Source organism: Hirundo rustica, chromosome 2 (assembly GCF_015227805.2).
Source record: "Hirundo rustica isolate bHirRus1 chromosome 2, bHirRus1.pri.v3, whole genome shotgun sequence".
NCBI classification, from domain to species: Eukaryota; Metazoa; Chordata; class Aves; order Passeriformes; family Hirundinidae; genus Hirundo; species Hirundo rustica.
In genome coordinates this window covers 2,374,518-2,392,746 of record NC_053451.1, presented here as the reverse complement: position 1 = coordinate 2,392,746, position 18,229 = coordinate 2,374,518, and the positions used below count along the sequence as shown (strand labels likewise).

Genomic DNA, 18,229 nt, shown 5'->3' with positions numbered 1-18,229 from the left:
GCTTCATGGAAACATGAATTTACACACACACACACACACGTCTTTTCCTCCAGCCAAATGCCATAAGTCTTGAGACGCTGTCTCAGCAAGATTAACACAAGACTATTCATTATGGGATCAATAAGCCCGTCCTCTCAGGGGCTCTTTTCCTCTTGCCCCACTTAGCTTTCCACTCTGTGGCAGGGTGGATTTATTTAAAGGATGAAAGTCTGCTTAACTGAAGACTGCCCAATGATTTCTGTTATCATCTTGTATTCTAGCGCTATGTCTCCAAAATTTTAAAAAAAATAAAAAATAAAAAAAGAGGAGCAGGGAAGGGAATCAAGAAGAAACTGGGTCATGGTGCTCTGGACACCTCAAAGTGTGTTTGTATGTCTCCATGTCACATCTTAATAGAGAAGAGGAGTCACATTCTGCTTTCTTACTTAAATGACACTTCTCATCTAAAAATTCATTTTTCAAGTAGATTTTCCTCGCTTTGCGTGCTCAGAGTCACCCTGCCGGCAGAGCAGAACAAGTCCTTCTGGCTCCCTGCCCCCTCCACGTGCCAAATCTCCTCTGGTGGCACCTCAGCCACCTTCTCCTTTTCTGCCTCACACGGCTCCAGCCCCTCCCTGCTCTGCAAATCCACCAGAAGAGCCAGCAAAGCAAAAAGTACCCCCAGCTCCAAAGCCAGAGGTGGTTCTGGGACCCACCCCAGCACATCCCACCTTCACACAGGCCACCAAGACCCCTGCTAGGAGACACTGACCCACCTCGGCCAGGGACAACCCCAACCATAAAAGACAATAAAATTCATTGCTGCTCTTCAAACCATCAGCCTGGTGAGGGGTGAGCAATGCCCCTCCATCCTCTCACCCTCAGGAAAACACAAGTTTGCCCATTAGAGCAAGGTTCTTCATCCTAAAAGCTTCCTGAGGTAAAAATGTACTTTTATGTCGCACAAGTCTCTCTGGCAATTCTTTTTGGGGAGATGACACATGCCACACGGCTGGTTAGGGAGCAGTCCTAACTCCAGCCTTTATTTTTCATTCGCTGAAAAACATTATTTTGTCACCTCCAGGGACACTACAGGCTTGTATTTGCCTGGATTGCTGATTCGTGCGGAGGAAGTACATGCAGTTAATGCTAAAATGGGACAAGCTACTGGAGGAGGCACCATTATATTTCATAAATAAACAAACAAATAAAATAAGTTCTTCTCAGCTTGTCTTCTTGACGTATCAACTCCCGTGTTGCCTTCAGGCAAGAAATAAAGAATATTAACCTACAAATCAAGTAAACACATTTTGTGTGCTGCTTTCAGAGCACAACCTGATAATGGGTTTCCTAAATAATTCTCACTTTTGCCGGTGCCAGACAAAAGAAGGATGAATACAGCAGCAGCCCATCTCACCTCTCCTGAGCAGGCACAGGGATTGAAAGGGAGAAAGGAGCAATGTAGTGGATTTCTCTGCTCCATGAAATCCAGGGTGAAAAATTCAGCAAGGCAACACAAACAACTGAAACCAAGGGTTGTGACAACAAGGTGATACTTCGCAATCCTGGCTGTTGCTCCAGCAGGAGCACTTGTCCTTCCCAGGAGTCTTCGTCCCCCTGGAAGCTGTGCCAGCTGCAGTTTCTTGGGGTAAGGATGGGGCCCTGCCACTGAGCCTGTGCTCAGCTGGAGGGGACCCAGGCAGCCACGGCCACCCCACACGGCTTCCCCATGCCTGTGGGGCTGGGGAGGCTCCACTGATCCCATTAATGTGGAAATGGAACACCTCATGCCGGGGGAAACTGATCCTCCTCGCTGGCCCAACCCATGGCAGCACCAATGCTGAGGAGAGAGTGATGGATGGAGAAGAATTGATCCTCCCAGTCCTTGTCAGGCAGCCAACTGCTGCCCCAGACAAAGAGGTCTATGTGGAGTGCTACCAGGCAGCCACTCAAATCATGCCACAGCTTATAATGCCTCCCCATACCTTCCCCCTTCCTTTTTAACAGCTACTTATGCGCTAAACAACCTCTTTTTCTACACGTTTTGAAGACTGACGGCGGAAAAACATCCCTGAGGTACGGCAGCCTTATCCACCGAGCTGCCCCCAGATCACGTCCCACTTCCTCTCAGAAACATGAAAAGTTTTCAGAGAAATTCAGAGGAGACCAGGCCAAAGAAACTCTTCCAAAGAATAGAGACAGATGGGGGGACATTTTGTGAAGCTTCCTTGTCGAGACGGCCGACAGGTAAGGAAGGAACAGGAGGGAGGATGTGCAGAGCTTTCAGGGCTGAAGTGTGCTCTGTCAAAACCCAGCTCGGACTAGACACAATGAAGTATTATCTCTGCCTTTTGGCAGTATGCATCACATCCCTGAATGTTTCTTTTTTTTTTTTTTTCCAATCTTGGTATTTTTTTTTTCCCCTGAATTAACTCCGTGGCATGGTGAGGCAGGAGAGCAGCATCAATCCCTGCGTGAAGGGCAGGAGCACACCTCTCCTTCAGGTTCGACCCTCAAATCTCATTAATTGCAGCAGCATCCTCAGGGCCCGATGTTTGCACGCGCCATTCCCGAAAGGAGAAGGGAGAGAGAGGAGATGAGCACACCCCACGCGAACAGACAGCTGACTGCTCACCCTGGCTCCCTTCCACCCTCTCCCTCGGGGTCCCCAGGGCAAAGCTCTGCTAACAAAAAGGGGCTCTGCAAATACCACGTGAGATAAGCACGGTGGCACATGCAGCTCTTGGCATCTGTTTATCATTAAAGATAACCTCACCTGCACGGCTGGGGAAACGGCCCACCTGCTCTTTAAAGATAGGTTTCACCTCTCCTCTCTCAGCAATCTGCCTGTGCTGAGTGATGCTTTAAAAATATACCAAGACGTGGTGCTAACACCAAAGCATTTCCTTACCCAGCCAGGCAGGGATAAGATCTGCATCTCACAAAAGGCCAACATATGGTGCTGATAGCTCCCTGATTATGTCAACATTTATTAGTTAAGTAAAAATCACCAGCCTTCTTTAAAGGAAGGAGCCCAGATGCCTGCAATTAATATTTCTCCACTCCACCGAAGACACTGTAATGCAACTCCTAATGTCTCTACTTGAGAAGGCTCAAAACTCACAAATTATGTCATTAGACACTGCAACGGGGTAACGAGAGGTTCGGTATAATGTATTTTCATTAGCCGAGGCTAATTGGAGCCAAATGAGTAAAACAATGCAGGGAGGGCGAAGCAACAGAAATCCTCGGGTCTTTAGGAGCCGAAATAAATGAGGGTAATCAGCGGTGTGTGCAGAATACAGCATGTTCAATTAATATAAACGGGGGAGCAGTCAGCTGCGGCGCTCCGCCGGGGCAGGCGCGGGAGCTGGTGGGCAGCAGGCGTCTCGCGGTGGGAAAACACCAGCGGGACGACAGCCCCGGACAGGGAGGATGCTCGGCTCCAAGGGACACCCAAAACAACAGGATTAGGGAGTGTGATGCCTTGGGAAGGCTGGCCTGAAACAGAGACTGGACAGAGCTAGAGAATAAAGCAGGTGTTCATTGAAAGGCCTCCAGGATCCACCTTGGGCAGGACAGGGCCTGGCCAGGGCTACACCCAGAGTGGAACAAGAGTGGTCACAAAATGGACAAAGAGTCACGAGGTCTTACATTTTCGTAAGCTTTGGTCCATTTGCCTATTGGGGTTTAATTGTCCAATTACAGCTTCAGGTTCTGAGGTCCCATCCTTGTTCCTCCCTTCAGCCACTGTTGTTTGTGCTGTTGGGCTGAAAGTGGTCCTTGGTCCTTAGCAGGAAAAGGATTTGTTTTGTGTCCCTGCTCTGTGAAGAGGGCTGACTGGCACTTAATATGAGACTGAGAACTACATCCCCAAGCAGCACAAAATCTTAAAAACATGAAAGCTAAAACTTAAGGAATCAGCCAAAAACTCCCACAAGCAGGAAAAACAGACCTGGGGAGGAGACGGCTTTCTATTTTGTGGGACTTCCAAAAAAACAGAACTAGGGTTGAAAACCCCCACAAATTACCACAAGAGGGATATCTGAGCAAGGAAAGCAGCATGGACCTCAGGGGGAGATGGAAAATGGGAGGAGACAGACACCTGTTTGGGAGTTAAAACCCCAAAGATTGCCAGGAGAGGGGAAGCTGAGCAGATAAACCAGTGCGGACCATCAGAGGAGATGGCTGCCTATGTGAGTGACACTCAAAAATCAGAATAAGGGGGTTAAAACCCCCAAAAATTACCACAGGAGGGAAATCTAAGCAGGGAAAGCAGCACAGATGTTGCGAGGAGATGGAAAAGGGGAGGAGATGGCCGCCTGTCACATTAGAGGAAAGGCAGTCATGGCAGCTCTACCCTTGGCAGCTCCAACACTTGCCACCTGCACACACAGATATTTTGTGGGGGTGGATTCTCTGATCCATCCTCCTCCTCCATCTTTTCATCACGTCAGTTTAATTGTTACAGTAACCACAGTAAATTGATTTTGCAATTTAGCTTTCAGACCCTTCTGAAGAGAGAACAAGCAACCTTGTCTTTCGTTTCAATCTTCTCAATAAGATCAAGGCTGCTGTCCTTCAATTTTCTCTTCTTTTAGAAGAGAGAATAATAATGATGAGCTCCCTCTTCAGCATTTGCTTCTGGTCCAATCTGTGGCAGAGCAAGATTTTTGTTCTGTTTTGGTTTTTTTAATTTTCATTAGGCAAATCCCCTTTTTTAATATTATGCTTTGGGACTTAAGGCTTTAGAGATGATGCTGTTTTGTAGCTCAAAAGTCACAAAATGCCTATGTTGCTTCAAGTTGCTGGCATTTTTATGCAATTGCTGGTACAGCTTTTATTCCTTTCCCAAAGAGGAACTGCCAATAAATCTATTCTTGTTCTCCAAGCAGAAAGCTAATAGTACAGGCTCACATACCTGTAAACACTGAATTTTACTGTACAAATCCTACTGAAATTAAGCAAATTATATGAGAGCTTAGTGAACTATGCATCACTCACAGCCACAGATACCCTGCCTCTTTTTCATATTCTGGACAACAATAATAAGGTTCTGCATCCATTAATAAAATTGCAATTTCATGATCAAGTCTGCACTGACTAACCTTGTCTTTCATCACTTCCCATCAATAAATGATGCTCTGTGACTTGAGCACTGTATGATAAACATGTTTTCAGTCAAAGACCAATTTTATCTTAAAGCAATGAATTCATTTTTGTTTTAGCATTTGGTACACGGGTTTAGATGGGGGGTTGGTCTTAATTCCAAGATTCCCCACCCTCCTTATTCTCTCCCAGAAAAAAAATTAGCTTTCACACTAAAGAAATCCGAGAGAAAAGACAGAAGTTAAATACTAGGAAGGTCAAAAAGCTTTATCATTGTGGAAGTGAAGATGAGGCAGCATTTCCTTTTGTGCCCTACCACACTGATTGTGTCTGTAGATTATGACAGACTGCAAATTACACAGGAACTGTGTAATACAGCCAGAATTTAAAAATAGCCAAACATACAAGATGGCACACCAGGACTGGTATAGGAAATAATTAAATAGAGAAGCAAAGAGTTAAAGCAATTATGGGTCCTAAGTCCTGCAAAATTACTGATGAGCTGCTGAACATTCATATCCAGGAGCTGTTAAAATATGTTCCAAGTTCCTGAAGTTTGCCTGGGCATTTTTCTCTCAGCTTGGTTTGTGGGTCCCAGAAATCCATCTATGTATATCAAATAAAAAAACCACAGAGTTCCTACTGCAAAATCAAACAGCCCTAATCCTGCAACAAATTTTTGAAAGAGGTCTGAGGCTGCAACATCCTTTTAAACCCAAGATGAGGCCAACTTCAGACCTTGCTAATGCTGAATCCAGAATAAGCACATGGAATTCACTGGGGGGAAAAAAAAAAATTAGCCGAAAAAAAATTCATCCAAGTAATCCAAGTTTAACAGGTAGCAATTGCTGGTATTATTTTATTTATTCTGCACCAGCCTGATTGTGCTGAAAGATATTAATTTTTTGCTGTCCTGTGTAATTGAAATAGAATGAGTTGTAAGGCAGACCATGCAAATAACCTGAAATAAGCGAAACTGCAGGTCTGGGCTGACCAAGATTGCTGGCTGCTCCTTGGATCCCTTACAGATGCTACAAAAGAAGTTTAACTTAGGTTTGAATCAATTTTTTCACAGAAAAACACATTCCAGGGATAATTCCCTGTGAAATATCAGAGAGAAAAAAAAAAAGAAGCAGATGACTGGTGTCCATGCAATTTTTTTTTAAAGTCCTAAACTTCTGCTCCAAAATAATTCTACTCCCTTTCTCCCTCAGTGATATATGACAAGAAGAAAGGAAGACTATACAGATCCAAGAGAAGATTCAATAACTGGTTTTAAACATTCAGAAGAATCTGTGAGAATAGGACAAAAACCACAACACTTACTTGAGATTAAATCCTGGTCTCAATTAAGACAGTGGGGAAACCTTCAAGCAGTCTATATATTTGACTCTTCTGCTTTAATATATTCCTCCCTTCATTTTTATGTAACTATACATTAAAAAGTTTAAAAGAAAAAAAAAAAATCCTGAAGCATTCCTGTAAAACAGCCCTCCCAAAAAGAAAAAAAAAAACCAAAAAAAAAAAAACCCACCCCTCAAATCCATATTAAATTAAAATAGTATTTTCCCCCAAACAGCATGATTATGTAAAGCAACAGTTAAAAATACTTCGATGTGGAGAAACTCTGGTGACATTTATTTCCATTTTAGAAATTAATCAGGGTGGATATTTCTATTAATAAATATATATTTTGAGTTAAGAACAACTTCCTAGAAGATGGTAGGAAAAAACACAAGTCTAAAGGTGTTATTCCCAAGCACAGCATCCAAAGCCACCTTCCAAGTCAAATCCTACAGATTTTGCTATTTTAGCAGTATTTTGCTTCCACACAAAAGAGTGGGAGAAAGGACAGGGGGATGGTCAGTGAGAATAAGCCGCACATTTTTCAGCACGTGTTTGTAAACACACGATATGAAAATATCTCAGTTAAGTCCCTGCTAGGAAAAGTGCTAAAGGGTCTGCTGAAGGTCAGGAGCCAGGGAGATTTCAGCTCCAGGAAACCACGGAAGCGACTGGCAACAAACGGAACACAAACAATTCAAGTTTTCTAGACAAACAGAACTTGGTGAAGAATCTGTTTTCCCACACGAGAGGGAAAAGTGTGTTCTGTGTAAAACCTTGTTCAGCTCTGTCCTGATTTAGGGCAAATTTGGGAGAAAACCCCTGAACGGGATCCCTCTGGGGAACAAACCCAAGACGGCCCCTCACCCCAACCGGTCTGGGGAAGAACTTCCTCGGAGAAAAGTGGAAAAAAAACCTCTTTTACATCACAAACAAAGTGCATACAAGTATAAAGAATGAATAATACGAAAGAATAAAACCTCTCGTTCTGAAGCGAGACGGCAAATTGAGAAAGTCCTTGCCGTGGGTGGAGCTCGGCTCTCTCTCAGTCCCAGTCCCTCCGGCGCCGCTGGAAAATGCCGAGGTGCAGGCCCCAGTGGGCCGCGGGTGAAAGTCCTCAGTGCTCCCCTGGGGTTTTCTTCAGTCCAGAGCCGGTTTAAACACACCCAAGAAAAAAAAAAAAAAAAAAAAAAAAAAAAAAAAAAAAAAAAACAGTCCGGGGAACTTCTCTGCCCTAGCTAGCTGAAACTAACTAAAAGCAAAAAGCTCTCTGTCCTGCCGTCTCTCCAAGCCTCCGCCGAACACCCCGTCCGGAGAAGAATGTGTGGGAGCCAGGCGGTTTCCTCAAAACAAACTCCGCACTTCTCCTTGCTCTTAGAACCAGCGCTAAAGGCACAGAACTCAACATACAGCACAAACAGAACAGACTCTTGGGGATACAAGCACCGTAAAGTCACCCCAGGACAAGCTCTTACTATATAGGTCAGAGAATGTAGGGCAGGCAACCTGTGGGACGCCGGAGGTGCCGCTACACAGTACCTGCAGCCACTCATTTTTCCAGCAGCCAGCCCATCCCAAAGGTTTCTCTGATAGATTGCTTAGGTTAAGCTCCTGCACCCCAGCTCACCTTAATGTTCGTGTTTGGGCATCAGTGCCCAAATTCTCCCTGTTTCCCACCTGCCCAGCATCCTTGGTTTTGTCCTTGCCCTATATTTGTCTCTGGTATGGAGGGAAAAGGAAATAGCAGCTTTCAAACACAATAGGAGAGGGCATGGTAATTGAAAATTACCCTCTCAGGCTTGGCTATCAGCCACAGAAACAAGAGCTAACCCAGTGACTTTCCCATCAATAGTAGCTAGAACAGAGCTCTTTTATTATTATTTTTGTTCCTGGGAAAAATAAAGCGCAAAACACTACTGCTAAACCCACAAAGCCTTGAACCACCCTATAACAGATGAGCATTTTATGTTGCATTTTACAGCATCAGCACTTCAAGGAGACAAAATCATCCACGAGCATTTCCACTGCACCACAGAGGAACAGACTGGACACTTCCCAGTTTTATCTCAGAGCCAAACAAAATGAAGATCACTCAGCTGATGTTCATTTGCCAGGCTCACAGCTGAGGGCTCCCCTCTGCAGTGCCCAGCTGAGCAGATCAGCAGGACACCTGTGAGTGCTTCTCTGTGGATGCTCTCTATTTGCCAAGCAGGAGGTGCAGCAGGGGAAGGCATTTCTGCCACAACAGGATATCTCAGACTTACTTTTGGAACTCCTCACATGCTCTTCTTTGCCAGTGGACACAGAAACCTGAGGGCTGTTCCCTAGCAAGGAGGCTTAGGAGGCTCCCAATATCCTTGCTCTGGTCATCACTCAAGAGTCCTGAATCTGTTATTTCCAAAGAGGAATATTTATTCTCTCTCTCCACTCCCTGAAAGTCACATTAATCCTTCACATTTACTCACCCCAAAAGAGAATCAGCTCTGCCACATCCCATCTGAAAACTGTTATCCACAGTTCATTGCTTTGATATATTTAGGATTTCCTCCCCACAAGAACCAAGTTCTCTTCAGGGGCAGGGGGAGAACCTCAATTTCCAGGACGTCCCAAACACACACCTTTCCTTTCACAGCTCCTTGGAATCAGACAAGGAAGCAGTGCTCCAGGCATCACAGGCACGAAGAAAGCCTGAACACAAAGTCACAAACAGGAGCAAAGGCTGGGGTTTTTTCCTCCCCTCGTTGCCACTGAAATGCTGATGAAGTTGCACATCATCCCTGTGCTTTAAACATTAAAGCAGCAGGTAAAGGTCAGCATGGTTCCTAACTGCCCTGTTAGCATGCAAGTTTCAACTCTGATTTCCCTTTTAATACAAGAAGTGATTCTCTGTCCTGCCTGTGTTTAAAACGGAGATTGATTTGCTCTTGAGCAATACCACTTGTAATGACAGTTACACAGAGAGTAGATAAACCAAGGTACGGGAGCAGGGGAGAGAAGAGAGCACCAGGACTTTCTGAAGACACTTATCAGGTACCAGAAAGGAGGCACTGAGGCTTTCCAGAAGGGTCACCACCTGTGTTAAAGCAGTAATACAAACAGAGGCTATATTCGTTTCCAAAAAAAGGCAGATAACCAGAAAAAATGCCTCACACTCACCACTCAACACTAAATAATTTCAGAATTATAGACCTTAGCTCAGGCCCACGAGCCTCCCACAGACACAGGGATAACAAAAGCTGTTGATCGTCAGGTCTCTTCTGAGAGAACCTTCACCATGACCATGAAGGGCAAGGAGTAACTCCATCCCTCCGTCCAACTTTTAATTTCTGCACCAGTACCCCACCAAACACAAACTCTAGCTCTAAAAATGACCAAACAGGCTCCTTCTAGCAATAATCTCTCTCTCCCTCGCCATCACTGCTATTATCAGGTCAGACCCAGCTGGATACATGAAAGACCAGCTCACAAAGACCGTGGGGAGCCATTGGGCCACACAAAAATCTTCTCATCACCTGCAGCTTTCCCCCAGGCTCCATATTCAATTCACACAAACCACATGGGATGAGATGTTGAAACCATCTGAAGCAAGACCTGTGCCATGAGACAGGGTTGTTTGAGGGTTCTTGCAATGTTTTTTTTCCTTTGTTATTCCACCTGACATTGCTATAAAATGTTACAGAAATGAGAGAGGAACTTTCACCAACCTTCTCTTCACCAGGCCAGGGGACACGCCAGGGTCAACCAGGGGGATCCTTCTGCTGGGGGAAGAGCTCACTCCACTCAAACTGGGAATCTTCTAAAAGTTCCTCAAAGAAAAATCCAATTCTACTCCAGAAAAGAGGGAAAAGCAAACCTGCCTTGCTGCCTGCTTTTTATATTACACTCCCACCAGCCCTTGCTATTGACAAGTCAGCTGTGATTAATCACCCATGATTTAGGAACCAGGACACTCCACAAAACACCGATTTGTAGATTAGCATATACAGATGACTTTGCCACCTCAGCAGCACTTTAAAAATATTAACTAATCAGAGTTTCTTAAACTCCCTTCACTGTCTCTTACCTGGCTCTCTCCTCTCTCTTTCCCCTTCTCTTGCTTGCTTGCAGGGAAACTCCTTCCTCTCCCAGCTGTGAAAAAAAATCTGTATTCTGCCCTACCCACACCTTACTCACTCCCTCATCTTCTCTTTTCCTCTTTTCACCCTCAGGCATCCTTGTTCCAATTAAAAACCCCAGATGGAGGAGCTGGAAGATGCCTAAATATCCTAATGAACAGTGAGATGCAGCAAAAGAGATGTTTAAGGCTTCACAAGGAGGTGAGCAGCACAGAGGGAAGGAAGTGTGAGTGACAGAAATAGGGTAAGGCATGTTTGCCTAAAAATGAGGATAGCAGAGAGCTCCAAAAAGCAGAGGATAAGCAGTAAAGAGGAAGAGAACCAAGCCCAATAACATTTGTCTTTCCTTATCAAAAAGGTTTCAGGTGTGGTGAGTTCTCTTGTTGCAAGCTGCCCGTGGAGACACAGCAGCATGTAAGCCTGTAGGAAAGAGCAGAAGCTGATGCTGACAGATATTTAAAATGCACTGAAATTCAATAGCTCTGGTTTCATTCCCCATAAATTTCCAGATATCCACAGAACTGAAGTGAGATGTGAATAAAATACACTTGGTATTCTAGAAAGAAGAAAGGAAAATTATAGAATTAATACCAAAGTTTCAAAATAAGTCTTCTTCTTTTTGGTCAGGATGACTTAGAAAAAAATGAAACTACAACAGAAATTTCAAGGAGAGAATAAAGAATTTAATTTGAAGTCCATGTGTGCACAAAATCACATTGTAATAATTTCATGGAATACCATAAGGCTTGGGTGAACCTTAAGCTCATCCAGTGCCACCTCCTGCCATGGGCAGGAACACCTTCCACTATCCCAGGCTGCTCCAAGCCCCAGTGTCCAGCCTGGCCTTGGACACTGCCAGGGATCCAGGGGCAGCCACAGCTGCTCTGGGCGCCCTGTGCCAGGGCCTCCCCACCCTCACAGGGAGCAATTTCTTCCCAATATCCCCCCTAAATATCTCCTATCTTAGTTTAAAACCATTTCCCCTTGTCCTATCACTGTCTGCCCGTGCAAAAGTCAATCTCCCTGTTTTATATAAGCCCTCTTTAGGCACTGCGAGGGGCTCTGAGTTCCCCATGTCTGCAATTTCCCAATTTCCAAAGCTCAGGTGCAGCACCTTGCACTTCTTTATCACCTTCACTAATTGATGAATAAATTTTAAAGCAACCATTTGAAAGTTTCTAAGAAAACAGAAGTTCTCAAAAGGCCTTTCAAGCAAGGTGATGAGGAAACTGTGCTGCAACAGCTCCAGCCTGATAACCTGATGGAAATGGCTGTACAACAAAATACAGAGATCCATAGAGAAAAAGAAGTTCAGCTGGTGATACCAGATCCGTGGAATCTCTGAGCAGGTTCAGAAAGGGTGGATCACTCTTAGTTTCACCCTTGCTCATGCTGCAATAGTTCTGCAATCTCAGGTGCTCTGTGAGAGTCCACCACGGACTGGATTTCCTCCCTTGAGACATAACTTGCCTTTTCCAAGGAAACCTCAAGGTTCCTGTGAGATGCTGCAGACACCAGACACCTCAGGTGGGAATTTGCAATACGCTTACGGTACTCAGTGCCTGATTGTCTGGTTTGGAGTAAGAAAGGTGAGACCAAGTGGTGTCTTTCTGTCTTTAACTTTTTTTCACAAAAATATGATTTGATTTCCTAGAAAAATCTGGGAATTTGCCACAGGCCAACCTCAAAGACAGTCACAGTGCAAGCCAGGGACTGCTGTACCACAGAGCAGCACCTGCCTTGCTTGCACAGTGCAATGCTGATTAAAAACCAATCTGTAGGATGGCCACGCTAGGAGCTTTACTCTAGTAAAGCTAGATGATGGGGAACAACAACAAAAAAAAAAGCATTGTGGTAAAAGTGGCTCAATAAATTACGTGCAGCAGAGTTAATGCAGGTGTGCTTTCTTGGCCGTGGAGCAGGCAAGGGACTCAAGAAGTGACTCCGAGGCAGGGAAATTTGAGACCGGTGGTGCTGCCTTCAGCAGAAAACTGATTATTTGGAATTAATGTTAATAAATCTAGCTCTCTTTTCCTATACCCACTCCCCCTTTCTCCCAGGCCTGCCGCAAAGGCTCCCTGCACGCTGCTGGCCGATTACAGTATCCAGCACAGAACGATCCCCTTCCCCTTCCTTTGTGTCACGTATTTCCACTGATACGGAACCTTTGTGTCTCTTTCCGTGGCTGACATGCCAGCCAGAACCGGCAATCTTCACTCGGCAGGAATTTCCATGTGAAAGGGATATTTTGAAGAAAGCCTGTGGGCCGGAGCCAAGGTAAAAGCTCCTCACTCCCTCCAGCGAATGCCGCTTTTCCAGTGTGAAAGTATTGAGCCACTGCCCTCCAAACCACTGTTCCCATGGATCTGTCCCAGGTTGGAGCCTGTCGTCGTCACAGCAGGAGTAGGAAGAGGGTTTTTCAGTGGGACGGGGATCGCCAGCAGCACAGACGTTGTTTCTTCACAAAGGAAACAAACTTGAGCCCGAGGTTTTGGCCAGCGACACATCCCTAATGCAAACAACCCTCGGTTCTGTCACTCTAGGAAGGGGGACTGGGCCCAGCAGGGAGAGGAATAACCCCAGGCAGGGGCTGACAGCTAAATCCAGGTCACTGCAAATGAGAAGCAGAGCACGCATTTTTAACAGCTACCCCCTGAAATGAACTGCCAGGGGGTGAAGCTGGGCGGTTTAGGTCTTGTTTGAATTTTTCACATCGAGATGAGGGTGCCCTGCCTGCATCACAAGTTATTGCAGACCTGAGCGAGTCTCGTTGAGCTGCAAACACCCCTGCACGGAGCGAGCGCTGCAGAAGAATGAAGCTCTGTAGAGCCAGGGTTTCAGCGAGAACGAAGCAGCGATGTCGGTACTGCTGCTCTTTCAACTCGAGCCGTGAGCTGGATTTGGTCCTGCCCACAGTGTCCCTCAGGAGGGGAAGCAGGCATAGGTGTAGGGAATGTCTGAATGCCTTCACACTGCAACTTCAGCGGCGATCCCAAGCCCTTCCCAGTCACCTCAGCATCAAAACTCTTGGCTTTCATCATCACAGCGTCACCATCAGCTCTCCTGCCGCCCGACTCAGTGTGCCCGATACCTGTTCCTCAAGGAACGACGGCTGTACCCCAGGGAAATCCCAGCCAGGAGTTTAGCCCAGACTCTAGACCAGAACTGTGGGGTTTTAGTCAGTAAACCTGGCTGTCGTAGCCCCCCGCTCCTCGCAGGACCGCGGTGGCTTCCTGCTTTGCGTGAAGCGAGGCGGGAGAGGAGGGCAGTGCCCTCCCCGGCTCCCGCAGGCTCCGCGGTGCTGAGCCGGCCCGGCGGAGCTTCCGAGCCACGGGGACAGGGACACAGCGCCAGGTGCCACCCGGCCGGGCCGGCGGCTGGCACCCGCACGGAGGATGCGCGCACGGGACGCTGCGCCGGGATCCCTCCCGTGCGGGCGGAGCGGACCGCGGTATCCACGACTGATCCCGCGGCGCTTGCCTGTGGAGCTCGTCCCCTCTCGCCGTGGAAACGGGCGGGCTCTCTTTCCTGCCTTTTTCCCGTCTTTTTCCCGTGGATGCGCGGCGGCCGCGCCGCCACCGCGGGGCAAGAGCTCCGCAACGCGGCCGCTGCGCGCACTGCGGAGGGAGCGGGGCTGGGGCTCTGCCCGCTCCTGCCGAGCCCTCCCGGGGGCTCCCGGCTCTGACCGCGTCTGTGCCTCAGGTTTTACGGCTCGGGTCACCAAATCCCGGGTAAGCATCACCCTGAGCCGAGGGGAGCGCTCCCTTCTCTCTCCGAGCCACCCTTCTCTTTCTCATTCCCACTGGAGCTTCTTATCCCAGCTTTAGCGCTGCCACTGAGGCTGTGCAGTTCTGCTCGTTTCACTTCAATTGAACCAGAAGACTCTCCTTTAGAGATTCCTGAGTGTAAAAGAAATGATTGTCAGGAGCGTTCTGCGGGCTGTTACTTCTCCTGTCCTCCAAGTGAATGTCTGTCATTGTTCTGTGCTGGTGTCATGAACTCTGGGTGGCAGTGCACTGGCCCTCAAGGAGTTCCTCACTTGTCTGTAATATGTGTAATGTTGAGCTGTCTCCCTACTGTCTCCGTAACTGCGGGAAAAAAAAACCCAAAAACTCAACATTTTTAGTTTTAGAGAATCAAGGCATTACTTGATGCTGGCCAGGATTTTGCTCAGGACAGCAACAGAAATCATTTCAGCCACACCGGGCCTGGGCGGTGCGGAGGAAATCATCCCATCACACATCCATTTTACTAGATTTTTCGCATTCTTATACAGTCAAAACTCACAGAAATTCATTGGTTCAATGTTCATTGGCCCCAAATTAGACAGTTCTTAGTGTCTGTCTTCCTATTGGTTATCGATCTCTTTGCCTCGGATGTTAATTAGGTTCTCATTCCTTACTTCTCTTATCAGATTTTGCCGGACCGGGGCTGTTGTTCGGAGCTGATGGTCATTGATGGTTCTCATCCTTTGTGTATTTTCTGTGCTACTCCCAGTCCTTGAGTGCTGAAACAGTAATTTGAAAAAAACACTTAAAATTCCCTTCCCCCGGGGCAAAGGCGAACAAAACCCCTGACCAAAGTTATATAAAAAACTATTTTCATCTCGGTATCATTTCCAACACTACCACTCAAGACTAAGGGCCTCCTGCTTGTAGGGTTTTTCCTTCCTGACAGGCTGGAGCGCACAGGGTCTCCCACATGGAAACCCCGCTAGTACATCGCCCACACGGGGGTTTCCACCGGCATTAAATCTCCCAGAAGGGAGGCAATCCCACAAATACACAGCACTCAGAGACATCACATTCCATGGAAAAAGGCAAATTTCCCCACCGTGACCCCTGGAAGGCCGTGCCCTGCGCCTATTCCTGCTCTCCGCCCTCTACCTCCACCCTCCTCCCCCAGTTCCTCTGCACCCCGTGTCCCCTTCACTTCACCCCATCAGCCCCGGGAATCACCAGAGGAGCCCTTATCTCTGCGATGATCTCTGGAAATGCCTTTTGTCTCCAACAGCTCATCGCCCTGCCCCTCACCTGCTGAGATCAGCCGCTTTCCTACTGGGAAAAAAGAATAAAAAATGAACCCTGGGAATAATGAGGAGTTCTGAGAGCTTTCAAGTTCCAAAAATAAATAAATAAAGGGAAGGAGGAAGGGAGAATTGCGTGCTTCTTTTGATTAATTCCCTTTCTTCCCAGCCCCAAAGACCACGCAGTAAATAAAATGAAGTCCGGTCCTGACAGACACAAACCCTGACTGTCTGTTTATAGATGGTGTGAGTGCCAATATTCCAGCGGGACTGTGCAGAACGAATCTGTCAGGGAATCAGAGCACATGTTAGAGAGTGTGAAGGTACATGCTTCACATTAAAAACAAATCCTTCAGAAAGCGCAGAATACCCTAAATCTACATCTGCCACGCCGGTTATTCCTGTTGCGTTCTTAAAATTCATCCTGAATTTTATTTTCCACATCTTGCAAGTGTTAGATCTGCAAAACGGCATTATAAGTGCAGCTGTTCTGAAGTTCGGCTCTGAACAGCTATGTAGCTGAATGCTGGCTGGAATTCTGATTTCTACCTCTGAATGTTTTCCCATCTTTTGGAAGCTGCCCAGTTTGAGAAAACCACCTCTTCTGCCTGTGATCACCGTTACCATCACATTTCAGGGTGATGTGAGGGTGCCATTTTTTCACATCTGACTCAGCCTGGCTCTAGCACCACCTTTTCCTAATTGCCTCCATTCCTCAGCACCAACTCCCTGTGCAGCTGCTTTTGCTTCTGTATTGCCATTACTGCGTCCCCAAGAGCCACATTCAGTGCCCCTGATGTCATTGAAAATAACATCAAGGAGCAGAAAGAAGCCTAGTAAATGACTAATTTATTTTTATTTTTTTTTTAGTCCTTTGTCATCATCACCACCTCCTGACAAAAGAAGCGGACTTGAGGAGGGTCTGTGCTGTACAGCAGTTTGCAGTGTCAATTTTGAGCAAGGTCTTTGATCACACCGGCATTCAGCCATCTGTAGTACCAGGCAAATACAACACAAAAACCTGCCCAGTTCTGAGACGTGGTTTAGTATCAGCTGATGATCCCACTGATTTATTTTGTATTTTTCATAATGAGTTATAGCTGCATTATAGTTGCCTGCATTGGATTGCAGTTTGATTTTCCAAGTGACATTTCTCAGACGTGAGGCTTTTATAAAAGCTTTCCTCACAACAAAAGCCACGCACTTATCATCTTAACAGAACAGTGTTGCAAGTTTGTATCTACAGTTCAACAACAAATTAAAAGCTTTATTTTCATCTACACACCCATGAGCAGAGGTTGGAGCAGAACAGGCCAGTGTGGTCCCTCTGATCCCATTTTTCCTTGGAGGTGGAGGAGAACACCACTGACTACTCCTCTGCTCCTACACATCAACACTGCTGGAAGCTATCACCTCTCTCTGGTTGGACTTTGCCAATAAAAATAGAATAAAACATTTTAGCTCAGAGTTCCTAGCTCACAGCTCTTCCTACAGGACTTAGCCTGAAAAATCTGTTTCCTCAGCAAACAGTTCATCCCCTTCCCATCCTTCAGCTGGAGCTAACACCAGCAGCCAAAGGCATCAACACGACTTTGCCAGGTCTGAGCTGTGTTTCTGCAGACTGTACAATGTCCTGACACAAAACAAAGCTGAAAAAAAAAGTGAAAAAAAAAAAAGAAAAAAAATGAAGAAGAAAAAAGAATCCTACCACGCTCCTCCCACAGGTTATGGACTCCAAACCTTGGTTCACGTGTCAATTCAAAAGTATGAAAAAAGCCACAGGGAAGGAAGAGTTGGAAAATATTATTTTCCCTGATTTCTCAAAATCAAAATCAAGGTCCCAAGTGCTTGCTGAAGACTTTATATGACTGCATGTTCTCCTCATGTGTCTGTCTGTCACCAGCAGACCAAACTCCCTGGCCCCTGCATTTCCCCAAGGCTCAGAGCAGAGGGGACATCCCCTCACCCTCAGGTGCATCACTGTCCTCTCACAATTATTCTGCCACTCTGTTTCCTTCAGGACATTCAGAGTGACCAACACACTGAACAAGCAACCTGTCCTGGGTGCAAACAGAAAAAAAATCCCTTCTGCTCAGGAAGAGGAGAAGGGCTTCTTGTGTCATCACAAACCTTTCCTTCAAGGAAACACAGAGCAAATGGTGCTGTCAGAGATGAATCACCAGCTCCCAGACAAAGTTTTGTGAATAACTCTTTGGGGATGGCACAAAAGCAGAAAAAGAAAGTGACCTGATCAATGTGAAATGTTATTGCAGCTGAGAAGGAAAGGGGACACTTCTCTCTGTACATTAAATAGGAGAACAAATGCATACAGGTGCAACATCTGCCACAAGCAAGGTAGCAATCCCCAGCATTGCTCCAAGAGACAACTTCCTTCCCCTTCTACTCACCTCAGGTTTTGGGATACACAACAGGACCTAAAATGGGGGGAAAAGGAGAAGGAAAAAAAAAAAAAAAAAAAAAAAAAAAAAAAAAAAAAAAAGAAGGAAAGAAGGAAAAAAGGACCCTAATAAGCTTGCAATATTCAGCCTGGCATTGTTCCTTGAGGATATTTCCTAGTGTGCACTCAGCAGTTGAGAAAATAGTGACAAGATATTCTCTCAAGAGCTCCAAACAGCTTTACTGGTACTTTAGAAAA

General features: G+C 46.2%; 1 long non-coding RNA gene across 5 annotated transcripts in view; it reads right to left on the bottom strand.

Annotated features, from left to right (window-relative positions):
• Window positions 1-10,263, bottom strand: part of LOC120748985 (uncharacterized) — a 114,609-nt gene extending 104,346 nt beyond the window's left edge. For all 5 annotated transcript variants that reach the window (XR_009207560.1, XR_009207562.1, XR_009207559.1 and 2 more), the window contains exon 1: window positions 10,137-10,263. This is a non-coding gene — a long non-coding RNA (uncharacterized LOC120748985). The remainder of the gene's footprint in view (window positions 1-10,136) is intronic.
• Window positions 10,264-18,229: the final 7,966 nt, after the last annotated feature.